Below are 19,756 nucleotides of genomic sequence, written 5' to 3'. Positions count from 1 at the left end.
ATTGTGTTACTAGCTCCCACAGTACAGTAGAAAGTCTTGTGTTACTAGCTCCAACAGTACAGTAGAATGTCTTGTGTTACTAGCTCCAACAGGGAAGTAGAATGTCTTGTGTTACTAGCTCCAACAGTACAGTAGAATGTCTTGTGTTACTAGCTCCAACAGGGCAGTAGAATGTCTTGTGTTACTAGCTCCAACAGGGCAGTAGAATGTCTTGTGTTACTAGCTCCAACAGCACAGTAGAATGTCTTGTGTTACTACCTCCAACAGTGCAGTAGAATGTATTGTGTTACTAGCTCCAACAGTACAGTAGAATGTCTTGTGTTACTAGCTCCAACAGTACAGTAGAATGTCTTGTGTTACTAGCTCCAACAGTACAGTAGAATGCATTGTGTTACTAGCTCCCACAGTACAGTAGAATGTCTTGTGTTACTAGCTCCAACAGTACAGTAGAATGTCTTGTGTTACTAGCTCCAACAGGGCAGTAGAATGTCTTGTGTTACTAGCTCCAACAGTACAGTAGAATGTCTTGTGTTACTAGCTCCAACAGTGCAGTAGAATGTCTTGTGTTACTAGCTCCAACAGGGCAGTAGAATGTCTTGTGTTACTAGCTCCAACAGCACAGTAGAATGTCTTGTGTTACTACCTCCAACAGTGCAGTAGAATGTATTGTGTTACTAGCTCCAACAGTACAGTAGAATGTCTTGTGTTACTAGCTCCAACAGTACAGTAGAATGTCTTGTGTTACTAGCTCCAACAGGGCAGTAGAATGTCTTGTGTTACTAGCTCCAACAGTACAGTAGAATGTCTTGTGTTACTAGCTCCAACAGTACAGTAGAATGTCTTGTGTTACTAGCTCCAACAGGGCAGTAGAATGTCTTGTGTTACTAGCTCCAACAGGGCAGTAGAATGTCTTGTGTTACTAGCTCCAACAGCACAGTAGAATGTCTTGTGTTACTACCTCCAACAGTGCAGTAGAATGTATTGTGTTACTAGCTCCAACAGTACAGTAGAATGTCTTGTGATACTAGCTCCAACAGTACAGTTGAATGTCTTGTGTTACTAGCTCCAACAGGGCAGTAGAATGTCTTGTGTTACTAGCTCCAACAGTACAGTAGAATGTCTTGTGTTACTAGCTCCAACAGTACAGTAGAATGTATTGTGTTACTAGCTCCCACAGTACAGTAGAATGTCTTGTGTTACTAGCTCCAACAGTACAGTAGAATGTCTTGTGTTACTAGCTCCAACAGGGCAGTAGAATGTCTTGTGTTACTAGCTCCAACAGCGCAGTAGAATGTCTTGTGTTACTAGCTCCAACAGTACAGTAGAATGTCTTGTGTTACTAGCTCCAACAGGGCAGTAGAATGTCTTGTTTTACTAGCTCCAACAGTACAGTAGAATGCATTGTGGTACTAGCTCCCACAGTACAGTAGAATGTCTTGTGTTACTAGCTCCAACAGTACAGTAGAATGTCTTGTGTTACTAGCTCCAACAGGGCAGTAGAATGTCTTGTGTTACTTGCTCCAACAGTACAGTAGAATGTCTTGTGTTATTAGCACCAACGGGGCAGTAGAATGTCTTGTGTTACTAGCTCCAACAGTAAAGTAGAATGTCTTGTGTTACTAGCTCCAACAGCACAGTAGAATGTCTTGTGTTACTAGCTCCAACAGTACAGTAGAATGTCTTGTGTTACTAGCTCCAACAGTACAGTAGAATGTATTGTGTTACTAGCTCCCACAGTACAGTAGAATGTCTTGTGTTACTAGCTCCAACAGTACAGTAGAATGTCTTGTGTTACTAGCTCCAACAGGGCTGTAGAATGTCTTGTGATACTAGCTCCAACAGCGCGGTAGAATGTCTTGTGTTACTAGCTCCAACAGTACAGTAGAATGTCTTGTGTTACTAGATCCAACAGGGCAGTAGAATGTCTTGTGTTACTAGCTCCAACAGTACAGTTGAATGTCTTGTGTTACTAGCTCCAACAGGGCAGTAGAATGTCTTGTGTTACTAGCTCCAACAGCACAGTAGAATGTCTTGTGTTACTAGCTCCAACAGGGCAGTAGAATGTCTTGTGTTACTAGCTCCAACAGTACAGTTGAATGTCTTGTGTTACTAGCTCCAACAGGGCAGTAGAATGTCTTGTGTTACTAGCTCCAACAGCACAGTAGAATGTCTTGTGTTACTACCTCCAACAGTGCAGTAGAATGTCTTGTGTTGCTAACTCCAACAGTACAGTATAATGTCTTGTGTTACTAGCTCCAACAGGGCAGTAGAATGTCTTGTGTTACTAGCTCCAACAGTACAGTAGAATGTCTTGTGTTATTAGCTCCAACAGGGCAGTAGAATGTCTTGTGTTACTAGCTCCAACAGTAAAGTAGAATGTCTTGTGTTACTAGCTCCAACAGCACAGTAGAATGTCTTGTGTTACTACCTCCAACAGTACAGTAGAATGTCTTGTGTTACTAGCTCCAACAGTACAGTAGAATGTCTTGTGTTATTAGCTCCAACAGTGCAGTAGAATGTCTTGTGTTACTAGCTCCAACAGTACAGTAGAATGTCTTGTGTTACTAGCTCCAACAGGGCAGTAGAATGTCTTGTGTTACTAGCTCCAACAGTACAGTAGAATGTCTTGTGTTACTAGCTCCAACAGCACAATTGAATGTCTTGTGTTACTAGCTCCAACAGTACAGTAGAATGTCTTGTGTTAGAAGCTCCAACAGTAAAGTAGAATGTCTTGTGTTACTAGCTCCAACAGTACAGTAGAATGTCTTGTGTTACTAGCTCCAACAGTACAGTAGAATGCATTGTGTTACTAGCTCCCACAGTACAGTAGAATGTCTTGTGTTACTAGCTCCAACAGGGCAGTAGAATGTCTTGTGTTACTAGCTCCAACAGTACAGTAGAATGTCTTGTGTTACTAGCTCCAACAGGGCAGTAGAATGTCTTGTGTTACTAGCTCCAACAGGGCAGTAGAATGTCTTGTGTTACTAGCTCCAACAGCACAGTAGAATGTCTTGTGTTACTACCTCCAGCAGTGCAGTAGAATGTCTTGTGTTACTAGCTCCAACAGTACAGTTGAATGTCTTGTGTTACTAGCTCCAACAGGGCAGTAGAATGTCTTGTGTTACTAGCTCCAACAGTACAGTAGAATGTCTTGTGTTATTAGCTCCAACAGGGCAGTTGAATGTCTTGTGTTACTAGCTCCAACAGTACAGTAGAATGTCTTGTGTTACTAGCTCCAACAGCACAGTTGAATGGCTTGTGTTACTAGCTCCAACAGTACAGTAGAATGTCTTGTGTTACTAGCTCCAACAGTACAGTAGAATGTCTTGTGTTACTAGCTCCAACAGTACAGTAGAATGTCTTGTGTTACTAGCTCCAACAGTACAGTAGAATGCATTGTGTTACTAGCTCCCACAGTACAGTAGAAAGTCTTGTGTTACTAGCTCCAACAGTACAGTAGAATGTCTTGTGTTACTAGCTCCAACAGGGAAGTAGAATGTCTTGTGATACTAGCTCCAACAGTACAGTAGAATGTCTTGTGTTACTAGCTCCAACAGGGCAGTAGAATGTCTTGTGTTACTAGCTCCAACAGGGCAGTAGAATGTCTTGTGTTACTAGCTCCAACAGCACAGTAGAATGTCTTGTGTTACTACCTCCAACAGTGCAGTAGAATGTCTTGTGTTACTAGCTCCAACAGTACAGTAGAATGTCTTGTGTTACTAGCTCCAACAGTACAGTAGAATGTCTTGTGTTACTAGCTCCAACAGGGCAGTAGAATGTCTTGTGTTACTAGCTCCAACAGTACAGTAGAATGTCTTGTGTTACTAGCTCCAACAGTACAGTAGAATGTCTTGTGTTACTAGCTCCAACAGGGCAGTAGAATGTCTTGTGTTACTAGCTCCAACAGCACAGTAGAATGTCTTGTGTTACTAGCTCCAACAGCACAGTAGAATGTCTTGTGTTACTACCTCCAACAGTGCAGTAGAATGTATTGTGTTACTAGCTCCAACATTACAGTAGAATGTCTTGTGTTACTAGCTCCAACAGGGAAGTAGAATGTCTTGTGATACTAGCTCCAACAGTACAGTAGAATGTCTTGTGTTACTAGCTCCAACAGGGCAGTAGAATGTCTTGTGTTACTAGCTCCAACAGTACAGTAGAATGTCTTGTGTTATTAGCACCAACAGGGCAGTTGAATGTCTTGTGTTACTAGCTCCAACAGTAAAGTAGAATGTCTTGTGTTACTAGCTCCAACAGCACAGTAGAATGTCTTGTGTTACTAGCTCCAACAGTACAGTAGAATGTCTTGTGTTACTAGCTCCAACAGTACAGTAGAATATCTTGTGTTACTAGCTCCAACAGGGCAGTAGAATGTCTTGTGATACTAGCTCCAACAGCGCGGTAGAATGTCTTGTGTTACTAGCTCCAACAGTACAGTAGAATGTCTTGTGTTACTAGCTCCAACAGGGCAGTAGAATGTCTTGTGTTACTAGCTCCAACAGTACAGTAGAATGCATTGTGTTACTAGCTCCCACAGTACAGTAGAATGTCTTGTGTTACTAGCTCCAACAGTACAGTAGAATGTCTTGTGTTACTAGCTCCAACAGGGCAGTAGAATGTCTTGTGTTACTTGCTCCAACAGTACAGTAGAATGTCTTGTGTTACTAGCTCCAACAGGGCAGTAGAATGTCTTGTGTTACTAGCTCCAACAGTAAAGTAGAATGTCTTGTGTTACTAGCTCCAACAGCACAGTAGAATGTCTTGTGTTACTAGCTCCAACAGTACAGTAGAATGTCTTGTGTTACTAGCTCCAACAGTACAGTAGAATGCATTGTGTTACTAGCTCCCACAGTACAGTAGAATGTCTTGTGTTACTAGCTCCAACAGTACAGTAGAATGTCTTGTGTTACTAGCTCCAACAGTACAGTAGAATGTCTTGTGTTACTAGCTCCAACAGGGCTGTAGAATGTCTTGTGATACTAGCTCCAACAGCGCGGTAGAATGTCTTGTGTTACTAGCTCCAACAGTACAGTAGAATGTCTTGTGTTACTAGATCCAACAGGGCAGTAGAATGTCTTGTGTTACTAGCTCCAACAGTACAGTTGAATGTCTTGTGTTACTAGCTCCAACAGGGCAGTAGAATGTCTTGTGTTACTAGCTCCAACAGCACAGTAGAATGTCTTGTGTTACTAGCTCCAACAGGGCAGTAGAATGTCTTGTGTTACTAGCTCCAACAGTACAGTTGAATGACTTGTGTTACTAGCTCCAACAGGGCAGTAGAATGTCTTGTGTTACTAGCTCCAACAGCACAGTAGAATGTCTTGTGTTACTACCTCCAACAGTGCAGTAGAATGTCTTGTGTTGCTAGCTCCAACAGTACAGTATAATGTCTTGTGTTAGTAGCTCCAACAGGGCAGTAGAATGTCTTGTGTTACTAGCTCCAACAGTACAGTAGAATGTCTTGTGTTATTAGCTCCAACAGGGCAGTAGAATGTCTTGTGTTACTAGCTCCAACAGTAAAGTAGAATGTCTTGTGTTACTAGCTCCAACAGCACAGTAGAATGTCTTGTGTTACTACCTCCAACAGTGCAGTAGAATGTCTTGTGTTACTAGCTCCAACAGTACAGTATAATGTCTTGTGTTATTAGCTCCAACAGGGCAGTAGAATGTCTTGTGTTACTAGCTCCAACAGTACAGTAGAATGTCTTGTGTTACTAGCTCCAACAGGGCAGTAGAATGTCTTGTGTTACTAGCTCCAACAGTACAGTAGAATGTCTTGTGTTACTAGCTCCAACAGCACAATTGAATGTCTTGTGTTACTAGCTCCAACAGTACAGTAGAATGTCTTGTGTTACTAGCTCCAACAGTACAGTAGAATGTCTTGTGTTACTAGCTCCAACAGTACAGTAGAATGTCTTGTGTTACTAGCTCCAACAGTACAGTAGAATGCCTTGTGTTACTAGCTCCCACAGTACAGTAGAATGTCTTGTGTTACTAGCTCCAACAGGGCAGTAGAATGTCTTGTGTTACTAGCTCCAACAGTACAGTTGAATTTCTTGTGTTACTAGCTCCAACAGGGCAGTAGAATGTCTTGTGTTACTAGCGCCAACAGGGCAGTAGAATGTCTTGTGTTACTAGCTCCAACAGCACAGTAGAATGTCTTGTGTTACTACCTCCAAAAGTGCAGTAGAATGTCTTGTGTTACTAGCTCCAACAGTACAGTATAATGTCTTGTGTTACTAGCTCCAACAGGGCAGTAGAATGTCTTGTGTTACTAGCTCCAACAGTACAGTAGAATGTCTTGTGTTACTAGCTCCAACAGGGCAGTAGAATGTCTTGTGTTACTAGCTCCAACAGTACAGTAGAATGTCTTGTGTTACTAGCTCCAACAGCACAGTTGAATGTCTTGTGTTACTAGCTCCAACAGTACAGTAGAATGTCTTGTGTTACTAGCTCCAACAGTACAGTAGAATGTCTTGTGTTACTAGCTCCAACAGTACAGTAGAATGTCTTGTGTTACTAGCTCCAACAGTGCAGTAGAATGTCTTGTGTTACTAGCTCCAACAGCGCGGTAGAATGTCTTGTGTTACTAGCTCCAACAGTACAGTAGAATGTCTTGTGTTACTAGCTCCAACAGGGCAGTAGAATGTCTTGTGTTACTAGCTCCAACAGTACAGTAGAATGTCTTGTGTTACTAGCTCCCACAGTACAGTAGAATGTCTTGTGTTACTAGCTCCAACAGTACAGTAGAATGTCTTGTGTTACTAGCTCCAACAGGGCAGTAGAATGTCTTGTGTTACTTGCTCCAACAGTACAGTAGAATGTCTTGTGTTATTAGCACCAACGGGGCAGTAGAATGTCTTGTGTTACTAGCTCCAACAGTAAAGTAGAATGTCTTGTGTTACTAGCTCCAACAGCACAGTAGAATGTCTTGTGTTACTAGCTCCAACAGTACAGTAGAATGTCTTGTGTTACTAGCTCCAACAGTACAGTAGAATGCCTTGTGGTACTAGCTCCCACAGTACAGTAGAATGTCTTGTGTTACTAGCTCCAACAGTACAGTAGAATGTCTTGTGTTACTAGCTCCAACAGTACAGTAGAATGTCTTGTGTTACTAGCTCCAACAGGGCTGTAGAATGTCTTGTGATACTAGCTCCAACAGCGCGGTAGAATGTCTTGTATTACTAGCTCCAACAGTACAGTAGAATGTCTTGTGTTACTAGATCCAACAGGGCAGTAGAATGTCTTGTGTTACTAGCTCCAACAGTACAGTTGAATGTCTTGTGTTACTAGCTCCAACAGGGCAGTAGAATGTCTTGTGTTACTAGCTCCAACAGCACAGTAGAATGTCTTGTGTTACTAGCTCCAACAGGGCAGTAGAATGTCTTGTGTTACTAGCTCCAACAGTACAGTAGAATGTCTTGTGTTACTAGCTCCAACAGGGCAGTAGAATGTCTTGTGTTACTAGCTCCAACAGCACAGTAGAATGTCTTGTGTTACTACCTCCAACAGTGCAGTAGAATGTCTTGTGTTGCTAGCTCCAACAGTACAGTATAATGTCTTGTGTTAGTAGCTCCAACAGGGCAGTAGAATGTCTTGTGTTACTAGCTCCAACAGTACAGTAGAATGTCTTGTGTTATTAGCTCCAACAGGGCAGTAGAATGTCTTGTGTTACTAGCTCCAACAGTAAAGTAGAATGTCTTGTGATACTAGCTCCAACAGCACAGTAGAATGTCTTGTGTTACTACCTCCAACAGTGCAGTAGAATGTCTTGTGTTACTAGCTCCAACAGTACAGTATAATGTCTTGTGTTACTAGCTCCAACAGTACAGTAGAATGTCTTGTGTTACTAGCTCCAACAGTACAGTAGAATGTCTTGTGTTATTAGCTCCAAAAAGGGCAGTAGAATGTCTTGTGTTACTAGCTCCAACAGTACAGTAGAATGTCTTGTGTTACTAGCTCCAACAGCACAATTGAATGTCTTGTGTTACTAGCTCCAACAGTACAGTAGAATGTCTTGTGTTACTAGCTCCAACAGTACAGTAGAATGTCTTGTGTTACTAGCTCCAACAGTACAGTAGAATGTCTTGTGTTACTAGCTCCAACAGTACAGTAGAATGCATTGTGTTACTAGCTCCCACAGTACAGTAGAAAGTCTTGTGTTACTAGCTCCAACAGGGCAGTAGAATGTCTTGTGTTACTAGCTCCAACAGTACAGTTGAATTTCTTGTGTTACTAGCTCCAACAGGGCAGTAGAATGTCTTGTGTTACTAGCGCCAACAGGGCAGTAGAATGTCTTGTGTTACTAGCTCCAACAGCACAGTAGAATGTCTTGTGTTACTACCTCCAACAGTGCAGTAGAATGTCTTGTGTTACTAGCTCCAACAGTACAGTATAATGTCTTGTGTTATTAGCTCCAACAGGGCAGTAGAATGTCTTGTGTTACTAGCTCCAACAGTACAGTAGAATGTCTTGTGTTATTAGCTCCAACAGGGCAGTAGAATGTCTTGTGTTACTAGCTCCAACAGTACAGTAGAATGTCTTGTGTTACTAGCTCCAACAGCACAGTTGAATGGCTTGTGTTACTAGCTCCAACAGTACAGTAGAATGTCTTGTGTTACTAGCTCCAACAGTACAGTAGAATGTCTTGTGTTACTAGCTCCAACAGTACAGTAGAATGTCTTTTGTTACTAGCTCCAACAGTACAGTAGAATGCATTGTGTTACTAGCTCCCACAGTACAGTAGAAAGTCTTGTGTTACTAGCTCCAACATTACAGTAGAATGTCTTGTGTTACTAGCTCCAACAGGGAAGTAGAATGTCTTGTGATACTAGCTCCAACAGTACAGTTGAATTTCTTGTGTTACTAGCTCCAACAGGGCAGTAGAATGTCTTGTGTTACTAGCGCCAACAGGGCAGTAGAATGTCTTGTGTTACTAGCTCCAACAGCACAGTAGAATGTCTTGTGTTACTACCTCCAAAAGTGCAGTAGAATGTCTTGTGTTACTAGCTCCAACAGTACAGTATAATGTCTTGTGTTATTAGCTCCAACAGGGCAGTAGAATGTCTTGTGTTACTAGCTCCAACAGTACAGTAGAATGTCTTGTGTTACTAGCTCCAACAGGGCAGTAGAATGTCTTGTGTTACTAGCTCCAACAGTACAGTAGAATGTCTTGTGTTACTAGCTCCAACAGCACAGTTGAATGGCTTGTGTTACTAGCTCCAACAGTACAGTAGAATGTCTTGTGTTACTAGCTCCAACAGTACAGTAGAATGTCTTGTGTTACTAGCTCCAACAGTACAGTAGAATGTCTTTTGTTACTAGCTCCAACAGTACAGTAGAATGCATTGTGTTACTAGCTCCCACAGTACAGTAGAAAGTCTTGTGTTACTAGCTCCAACATTACAGTAGAATGTCTTGTGTTACTAGCTCCAACAGGGAAGTAGAATGTCTTGTGATACTAGCTCCAACAGTACAGTAGAATGTCTTGTGTTACTAGCTCCAACAGGGCAGTAGAATGTCTTGTGTTACTAGCTCCAACAGGGCAGTAGAATGTCTTGTGTTACTAGCTCCAACAGCACAGTAGAATGTCTTGTGTTACTACCTCCAACAGTGCAGTAGAATGTCTTGTGTTACTAGCTCCAACAGTACAGTAGAATGTCTTGTGTTACTAGCTCCAACAGTACAGTAGAATGTCTTGTGTTACTAGCTCCAACAGTGCAGTAGAATGTCTTGTGTTACTAGCTCCAACAGTACAGTAGAATGTCTTGTGTTACTAGCTCCAACAGTACAGTAGAATGTCTTGTGTTACTAGCTCCAACAGGGCAGTAGAATGTCTTGTGTTACTAGCTCCAACAGGGCAGTAGAATGTCTTGTGTTACTAGCTCCAACAGCACAGTAGAATGTCTTGTGTTACTACCTCCAACAGTGCAGTAGAATGTATTGTGTTACTAGCTCCAACAGTACAGTAGAATGTCTTGTGTTACTAGCTCCAACAGGGCAGTAGAATGTCTTGTGTTACTAGCTCCAACAGTACAGTAGAATGTCTTGTGTTACTAGCTCCAACAGGGCAGTAGAATGTCTTGTGTTACTAGCTCCAACAGTACAGTAGAATGTCTTGTGTTACTAGCTCCAACAGGGCAGTTGAATGTCTTGTGTTACTAGCTCCAACAGTAAAGTAGAATGTCTTGTGTTACTAGCTCCAACAGCACAGTAGAATGTCTTGTGTTACTAGCTCCAACAGTACAGTAGAATGTCTTGTGTTACTAGCTCCAACAGTACAGTAGAATGTCTTGTGTTACTAGCTCCAACAGTACAGTAGAATGTCATTGTGTTACTAGCTCCCACAGTACAGTAGAATGTCTTGTGTTACTAGCTCCAACAGTACAGTAGAATGTCTTGTGTTACTAGCTCCAACAGGGCAGTAGAATGTCTTGTGTTACTAGCTCCAACAGTGCGGTAGAATGTCTTGTGTTACTAGCTCCAACAGTGCAGTAGAATGTCTTGTGTTACTAGCTCCAACAGTACAGTAGAACGTCTTGTGTTACTAGCTCCCACAGTACAGTAGAATGTCTTGTGTTACTAGCTCCAACAGTACAGTAGAATGTCTTGTGTTACTAGCTCCAACAGGGCAGTAGAATGTCTTGTGTTACTTGCTCCAACAGTACAGTAGAATGTCTTGTGTTATTAGCACCAACAGGGCAGTAGAATGTCTTGTGTTACTAGCTCCAACAGTACAGTAGAATGTCTTGTGTTACTAGCTCCAACAGCACAGTAGAATGTCTTGTGTTACTAGCTCCAACAGTACAGTAGAATGTCTTGTGTTACTAGCTCCAACAGTACAGTAGAATGCCTTGTGTTACTAGCTCCAACAGTACAGTAGAATGTCTTGTGTTACTAGCTCCAACAGGGCAGTAGAATGTCTTGTGTTACTAGCTCCAACAGGGCAGTAGAATGTCTTGTGTTACTAGCTCCAACAGCACAGTAGAATGTCTTGTGTTACTAGCTCCAACAGTGCAGTAGAATGTCTTGTGTTACTAGCTCCAACAGTACAGTAGAATGTCTTGTGTTACTAGCTCCAACAGTACAGTAGAATGTCTTGTGTTACTAGCTCCAACAGGGCAGTAGAATGTCTTGTGTTACTAGCTCCAACAGTACAGTAGAATGTCTTGTGTTACTAGCTCCAACAGTACAGTAGAATGTCTTGTGTTACTAGCTCCAACAGGGCAGTAGAATGTCTTGTGTTACTAGCTCCAACAGGGCAGTAGAATGTCTTGTGTTACTAGCTCCAACAGCACAGTAGAATGTCTTGTGTTACTACCTCCAACAGTGCAGTAGAATGTATTGTGTTACTAGCTCCAACATTACAGTAGAATGTCTTGTGTTACTAGCTCCAACAGGGAAGTAGAATGTCTTGTGATACTAGCTCCAACAGTACAGTAGAATGTCTTGTGTTACTAGCTCCAACAGGGCAGTAGAATGTCTTGTGTTACTAGCTCCAACAGTACAGTAGAATGTCTTGTGTTATTAGCACCAACAGGGCAGTTGAATGTCTTGTGTTACTAGCTCCAACAGTACAGTAGAATGTCTTGTGTTACTAGCTCCAACAGCACAGTAGAATGTCTTGTGTTACTAGCTCCAACAGTACAGTAGAATGTCTTGTGTTACTAGCTCCAACAGTACAGTAGAATGTCTTGTGTTACTAGCTCCAACAGTACAGTAGAATGCATTGTGTTACTAGCTCCCACAGTACAGTAGAATGTCTTGTGTTACTAGCTCCAACAGTACAGTAGAATGTCTTGTGTTACTAGCTCCAACAGGGCAGTAGAATGTCTTGTGATACTAGCTCCAACAGCGCGGTAGAATGTCTTGTGTTACTAGCTCCAACAGGGCAGTAGAATGTCTTGTTTTACTAGCTCCAACAGTACAGTAGAATGCATTGTGGTACTAGCTCCCACAGTACAGTAGAATGTCTTGTGTTACTAGCTCCAACAGTACAGTAGAATGTCTTGTGTTATTAGCTCCAACAGGGCAGTAGAATGTCTTGTGTTACTTGCTCCAACAGTACAGTAGAATGTCTTGTGTTATTAGCACCAACGGGGCAGTAGAATGTCTTGTGTTACTAGCTCCAACAGTAAAGTAGAATGTCTTGTGTTACTAGCTCCAACAGCACAGTAGAATGTCTTGTGTTACTAGCTCCAACAGTACAGTAGAATGTCTTGTGTTACTAGCTCCAACAGTACAGTAGAATGCATTGTGGTACTAGCTCCCACAGTACAGTAGAATGTCTTGTGTTACTAGCTCCAACAGTACAGTAGAATGTCTTGTGTTACTAGCTCCAACAGTACTGTAGAATGTCTTGTGATACTAGCTCCAACAGCGCGGTAGAATGTCTTGTGTTACTAGCTCCAACAGTACAGTAGAATGTCTTGTGTTACTAGATCCAACAGGGCAGTAGAATGTCTTGTGTTACTAGCTCCAACAGTACAGTTGAATGTCTTGTGTTACTAGCTCCAACAGGGCAGTAGAATGTCTTGTTTTACTAGCTCCAACAGCACAGTAGAATGTCTTGTGTTACTAGCTCCAAATGGGCAGTAGAATGTCTTGTGTTACTAGCTCCAACAGTACAGTTGAATGACTTGTGTTACTAGCTCCAACAGGGCAGTAGAATGTCTTGTGTTACTAGCTCCAACAGCACAGTAGAATGTCTTGTGTTACTACCTCCAACAGTGCAGTAGAATGTCTTGTGTTGCTAGCTCCAACAGTACAGTATAATGTCTTGTGTTAGTAGCTCCAACAGGGCAGTAGAATGTCTTGTGTTACTAGCTCCAACAGTACAGTAGAATGTCTTGTGTTATTAGCTCCAACAGGGCAGTAGAATGTCTTGTGTTACTAGCTCCAACAGTAAAGTAGAATGTCTTGTGATACTAGCTCCAACAGCACAGTAGAATGTCTTGTGTTACTACCTCCAACAGTGCAGTAGAATGTCTTGTGTTACTAGCTCCAACAGTACAGTATAATGTCTTGTGTTATTAGCTCCAACAGGGCAGTAGAATGTCTTGTGTTACTAGCTCCAACAGTACAGTAGAATGTCTTGTGTTATTAGCTCCAAAAAGGGCAGTAGAATGTCTTGTGTTACTAGCTCCAACAGTACAGTAGAATGTCTTGTGTTACTAGCTCCAACAGCACAATTGAATGGCTTGTGTTACTAGCTCCAACAGTACAGTAGAATGTCTTGTGTTACTAGCTCCAACAGTACAGTAGAATGTCTTGTGTTACTAGCTCCAACAGTACAGTAGAATGTCTTGTGTTACTAGCTCCAACAGTACAGTAGAATGCATTGTGTTACTAGCTCCCACAGTACAGTAGAAAGTCTTGTGTTACTAGCTCCAACAGGGCAGTAGAATGTCTTGTGTTACTAGCTCCAACAGTACAGTTGAATTTCTTGTGTTACTAGCTCCAACAGGGCAGTAGAATGTCTTGTGTTACTAGCGCCAACAGGGCAGTAGAATGTCTTGTGTTACTAGCTCCAACAGCACAGTAGAATGTCTTGTGTTACTACCTCCAAAAGTGCAGTAGAATGTCTTGTGTTACTAGCTCCAACAGTACAGTATAATGTCTTGTGTTATTAGCTCCAACAGGGCAGTAGAATGTCTTGTGTTACTAGCTCCAACAGTACAGTAGAATGTCTTGTGTTACTAGCTCCAACAGGGCAGTTGAATGTCTTGTGTTACTAGCTCCAACAGTACAGTAGAATGTCTTGTGTTATTAGCTCCAACAGGGCAGTAGAATGTCTTGTGTTACTTGCTCCAACAGTACAGTAGAATGTCTTGTGTTATTAGCACCAACAGGGCAGTAGAATGTCTTGTGTTACTAGCTCCAACAGTAAAGTAGAATGTCTTGTGTTACTAGCTCCAACAGCACATTAGAATGTCTTGTGTTACTAGCTCCAACAGTACAGTAGAATGTCTTGTGTTACTAGCTCCAACAGTACAGTAGAATGTCTTGTGTTACTAGCTCCAACAGTACAGTAGAATGTCTTGTGTTACTAGCTCCAACAGGGCAGTAGAATGTCTTGTGTTACTAGCTCCAACAGTACAGTAGAATGTCTTGTGTTACTAGCTCCAACAGGGCAGTAGAATGTCTTGTGTTACTAGCTCCAACAGTGCAGTAGAATGTCTTGTGTTACTAGCTCCAACAGCACAGTAGAATGTCTTGTGTTACTACCTCCAACAGTGCAGTAGAATGTCTTGTGTTACTAGCTCCAACAGTACAGGAGAATGTCTTGTGTTACTAGCTCCAACAGTACAGTAGAATGTCTTGTGTTACTAGCTCCAACAGGGCAGTAGAATGTCTTGTGTTACTAGCTCCAACAGCACAGTAGAATGTCTTGTGTTACTACCTCCAACAGTGCAGTAGAATGTCTTGTGTTACTAGCTCCAACAGTACAGTATAATGTCTTGTGTTATTAGCTCCAACAGGGCAGTAGAATGTCTTGTGTTACTAGCTCCAACAGTACAGTAGAATGTCTTGTGTTACTAGCTCCAACAGTGCAGTTGAATGTCTTGTGTTACTAGCTCCAACAGTACAGTAGAATGTCTTGTGTTACTAGCTCCAACAGGGCAGTAGAATGTCTTGTGTTACTAGCTCCAACAGTACAGTAGAATGTCTTGTGTTACTAGCTCCAACAGGGCAGTAGAATGTCTTGTGTTACTAGCTCCAACAGTACAGTAGAATGTCTTGTGTTACTAGCTCCAACAGCACATTAGAATGTCTTGTGTTACTAGCTCCAACAGTACAGTAGAATGTCTTGTGTTACTAGCTCCAACAGTACAGTAGAATGTCTTGTGTTACTAGCTCCAACAGTACAGTAGAATGTCTTGTGTTACTAGCTCCAACAGTGCAGTAGAATGTCTTGTGTTACTAGCTCCAACAGTACAGTAGAATGTCTTGTGTTACTAGCTCCAACAGGACAGTAGAATGTCTTGTGTTACTAGCTCCAACAGTGCAGTAGAATGTCTTGTGTTACTAGCTCCAACAGCACAGTAGAATGTCTTGTGTTACTACCTCCAACAGTGCAGTAGAATGTATTGTGTTACTAGCTCCAACAGTACAGGAGAATGTCTTGTGTTACTAGCTCCAACAGTACAGTAGAATGTCTTGTGTTACTAGCTCCAACAGGGCAGTAGAATGTCTTGTGTTACTAGCTCCAACAGTACAGTAGAATGTCTTGTGTTACTAGCTCCAACAGGGCAGTAGAATGTCTTGTGTTACTAGCTCCAACAGGGCAGTAGAATGTCTTGTGTTACTAGCTCCAACAGCACATTAGAATGTTTTGTGTTACTACCTCCAACAGTGCAGTAGAATGTCTTGTGTTACTAGCTCCAACAGTACAGTAGAATGTCTTGTGTTACTAGCTCCAACAGGACAGTAGAATGTCTTGTGTTACTAGCTCCAACAGTACAGTAGAATGTCTTGTGTTACTAGCTCCAACAGCACAGTAGAATGTCTTGTGTTACTACCTCCAACAGTGCAGTAGAATGTCTTGTGTTACTAGCTCCAACAGTACAGTATAATGTCTTGTGTTATTAGCTCCAACAGGGCAGTAGAATGTCTTGTGTTACTAGCTCCAACAGTACAGTAGAATGTCTTGTGTTACTAGCTCCAACAGGGCAGTAGAATGTCTTGTGTTACTAGCTCCAACAGTACAGTAGAATGTCTTGTGTTACTAGCTCCAACAGCACAATAGAATGGCTTGTGTTACTAGCTCCAACAGTACAGTAGAATGTCTTGTGATACTAGCTCCAACAGTACAGTAGAATGTCTTGTGTTACTAGCTCCAACAGTACAGTAGAATGTCTTGTGTTACTAGCTCCAACAGTACAGTAGAATGTCTTGTGTTACTAGCTCCAACAGGGCAGTAGAATGTCTTGTGTTACTTGCTCCAACAGTACAGTAGAATGTCTTGTGTTACTAGCTCCAACGGGGCAGTAGAATGTCTTGTGTTACTAGCTCCAACAGTAAAGTAGAATGTCTTGTGTTACTAGCTCCAACAGCACATTAGAATGTCTTTTGTTACTAGCTCCAACAGTACAGTAGAATGTCTTGTGTTACTAGCTCCAACAGTACAGTAGAATGTCTTGTGTTACTAGCTCCAACAGTACAGTAGAATGTCTTGTGTTACTAGCTCCAACAGGGCAGTAGAATGTCTTGTGTTACTAGCTCCAACAGTACAGTAGAATGTCTTGTGTTACTAGCTCCAACAGGGCAGTAGAATGTCTTGTGTTACTAGCTCCAACAGTGCAGTAGCATGTCTTGTGTTACTAGCTCCAACAGCACAGTAGAATGTCTTGTGTTACTACCTCCAACAGTGCAGTAGAATGTCTTGTGTTACTAGCTCCAACAGTACAGTAGAATGTCTTGTGTTACTAGCTCCAACAGTACAGTAGAATGTCTTGTGTTACTAGCTCCAACAGTACAGTAGAATGTCTTGTGTTACTAGCTCCAACAGTACAGTAGAATGTCTTGTGTTACTAGCTCCAACAGGGCAGTAGAATGTCTTGTGTTACTAGCTCCAACAGTGCAGTAGAATGTCTTGTGTTACTAGCTCCAACAGCACAGTAGAATGTCTTGTGTTACTACCTCCAACAGTGCAGTAGAATGTATTGTGTTACTAGCTCCAACAGTACAGGAGAATGTCTTGTGTTACTAGCTCCAACAGGGCAGTAGAATGTCTTGTGTTACTAGCTCCAACAGTAAAGTAGAATGTCTTGTGATACTAGCTCCAACAGCACAGTAGAATGTCTTGTGTTACTACCTCCAACAGTGCAGTAGAATGTCTTGTGTTACTAGCTCCAACAGTACAGTATAATGTCTTGTGTTATTAGCTCCAACAGGGCAGTAGAATGTCTTGTGTTACTAGCTCCAACAGTACAGTAGAATGTCTTGTGTTACTAGCTCCAACAAGGGCAGTAGAATGTCTTGTGTTACTAGCTCCAACAGTACAGTAGAATGTCTTGTGTTACTAGCTCCAACAGCACAGTTGAATGGCTTGTGTTACTAGCTCCAACAGTACAGTAGAATGTCTTGTGTTACTAGCTCCAACAGTACAGTAGAATGTCTTGTGTTACTAGCTCCAACAGTACAGTAGAATGTCTTGTGTTACTAGCTCCAACAGTACAGTAGAATGCATTGTGTTACTAGCTCCCACAGTACAGTAGAAAGTCTTGTGTTACTAGCTCCAACAGGGCAGTAGAATGTCTTGTGTTACTAGCTCCAACAGTACAGTAGAATGTCTTGTGTTACTAGCTCCAACAGGGCAGTAGAATGTCTTGTGTTACTAGCTCCAACAGGGCAGTAGAATGTCTTGTGTTACTAGCTCCAACAGCACAGTAGAATGTCTTGTGTTACTACCTCCAACAGTGCAGTAGAATGTCTTGTGTTACTAGCTCCAACAGTACAGTAGAATGTCTTGTGTTACTAGCTCCAACAGGGCAGTAGAATGTCTTGTGTTACTAGCTCCAACAGTACAGTAGAATGTCTTGTGTTATTAGCTCCAACAGGGCAGTTGAATGTCTTGTGTTACTAGCTCCAACAGTACAGTAGAATGTCTTGTGTTACTAGCTCCAACAGCACAGTTGAATGTCTTGTGTTACTAGCTCCAACAGTACAGTAGAATGTCTTGTGTTACTAGCTCCAACAGTACAGTAGAATGTCTTGTGTTACTAGCTCCAACAGTACAGTAGAATGTCTTGTGTTACTAGCTCCAACAGTACAGTAGAATGCATTGTGTTACTAGCTCCCACAGTACAGTAGAATGTCTTGTGTTACTAGCTCCAACATTACAGTAGAATGTCTTGTGTTACTAGCTCCAACAGGGAAGTAGAATGTCTTGTGTTACTAGCTCCAACAGTACAGTAGAATGTCTTGTGTTACTAGCTCCAACAGGGCAGTAGAATGTCTTGTGTTACTAGCTCCAACAGGGCAGTAGAATGTCTTGTGTTACTAGCTCCAACAGCACAGTAGAATGTCTTGTGTTACTACCTCCAACAGTGCAGTAGAATGTCTTGTGTTACTAGCTCCAACAGTACAGGAGAATGTCTTGTGTTACTAGCTCCAACAGTACAGTAGAATGTCTTGTGTTACTAGCTCCAACAGGGCAGTAGAATGTCTTGTGTTACTAGCTCCAACAGTACAGTAGAATGTCTTGTGTTACTAGCTCCAACAGTACAGTAGAATGTCTTGTGTTACTAGCTCCAACAGGGCAGTAGAATGTCTTGTGTTACTAGCTCCAACAGGGCAGTAGAATGTCTTGTGTTACTAGCTCCAACAGCACAGTAGAATGTCTTGTGTTACTACCTCCAACAGTGCAGTAGAATGTCTTGTGTTACTAGCTCCAACAGTACAGGAGAATGTCTTGTGATACTAGCTCCAACAGTACAGTAGAATGTCTTGTGTTACTAGCTCCAACAGGGCAGTAGATTGTCTTGTGTTACTAGCTCCAACAGTACAGTAGAATGTCTTGTGTTACTAGCTCCAACAGTACAGTAGAATGTCTTGTGTTACTACCTAAAACAGCACAGTTGAATGGCTTGTGTTACTAGCTCCAACAGTACAGTAGAATGTCTTGTGTTACTAGCTCCAACAGTACAGTAGAATGTCTTGTGTTACTAGCTCCAACAGTACAGTAGAATGTCTATGTGTTACTAGCTCCAACAGTACAGTGGAATGCATTGTGTTACTAGCTCCCACAGTACAGTAGAAAGTCTTGTGTTACTAGCTCCAACAGTACAGTAGAATGTCTTGTGTTACTAGCTCCAACAGGGAAGTAGAATGTCTTGTGATACTAGCTCCAACAGCGCGGTAGAATGTCTTGTGTTGCTAGCTCCAACAGTACAGTAGAATGTCTTGTGTTACTAGCTCAAACAGGGCAGTAGAATGTCTTGTGTTACTAGCTCCAACAGTACAGTTGAATGTCTTGTGTTACTAGCTCCAACAGGGCAGTAGAATGTCTTGTGTTACTAGCTCCAACAGGGCAGTAGAATGTCTTGTGTTACTAGCTCCAACAGTACAGTAGAATGTCTTGTGTTATTAGCACCAACAGGGCAGTTGAATGTCTTGTGTTACTAGCTCCAACAGTAAAGTAGAATGTCTTGTGTTACTAGCTCCAACAGCACAGTAGAATGTCTTGTGTTACTAGCTCCAACAGTACAGTAGAATGTCTTGTGTTACTAGCTCCAACAGTACAGTAGAATGTCTTGTGTTACTAGCTCCAACAGTACAGTAGAATGTCTTGTGTTACTAGCTCCAACAGGGCAGTAGAATGTCTTGTGTTACTAGCTCCAACAGTGCGGTAGAATGTCTTGTGTTACTAGCTCCAACAGTACAGTAGAATGTCTTGTGTTACTAGCTCCAACAGGGCAGTAGAATGTCTTGTGTTACTAGCTCCAACAGTACAGTAGAATGTCTTGTGTTACTAGCTCCAACAGTACAGTAGAATGTCTTGTCTTACTAGCTCCAACAGTACAGTAGAATGTCTTGTGTTACTAGCTCCAACAGTACAGTAGAATGTATTGTGGTACTAGCTCCCACAGTACAGTAGAATGTCTTGTGTTACTAGCTCCAACAGTACAGTAGAATGTCTTGTGTTACTAGCTCCAACAGTACAGTAGAATGTATTGTGTTACTAGCTCCAACAGTACAGTAGAATGTCTTGTGTTACTAGCTCCAACAGTACAGTAGAATGTCTTGTGTTACT

The sequence above is a fragment of the Salmo salar genome, chromosome ssa10 (assembly GCF_905237065.1).
Source record: "Salmo salar chromosome ssa10, Ssal_v3.1, whole genome shotgun sequence".
Lineage (NCBI taxonomy): Eukaryota > Metazoa > Chordata > Actinopteri > Salmoniformes > Salmonidae > Salmo > Salmo salar.
This window is presented reverse-complemented; position numbering follows the sequence as displayed.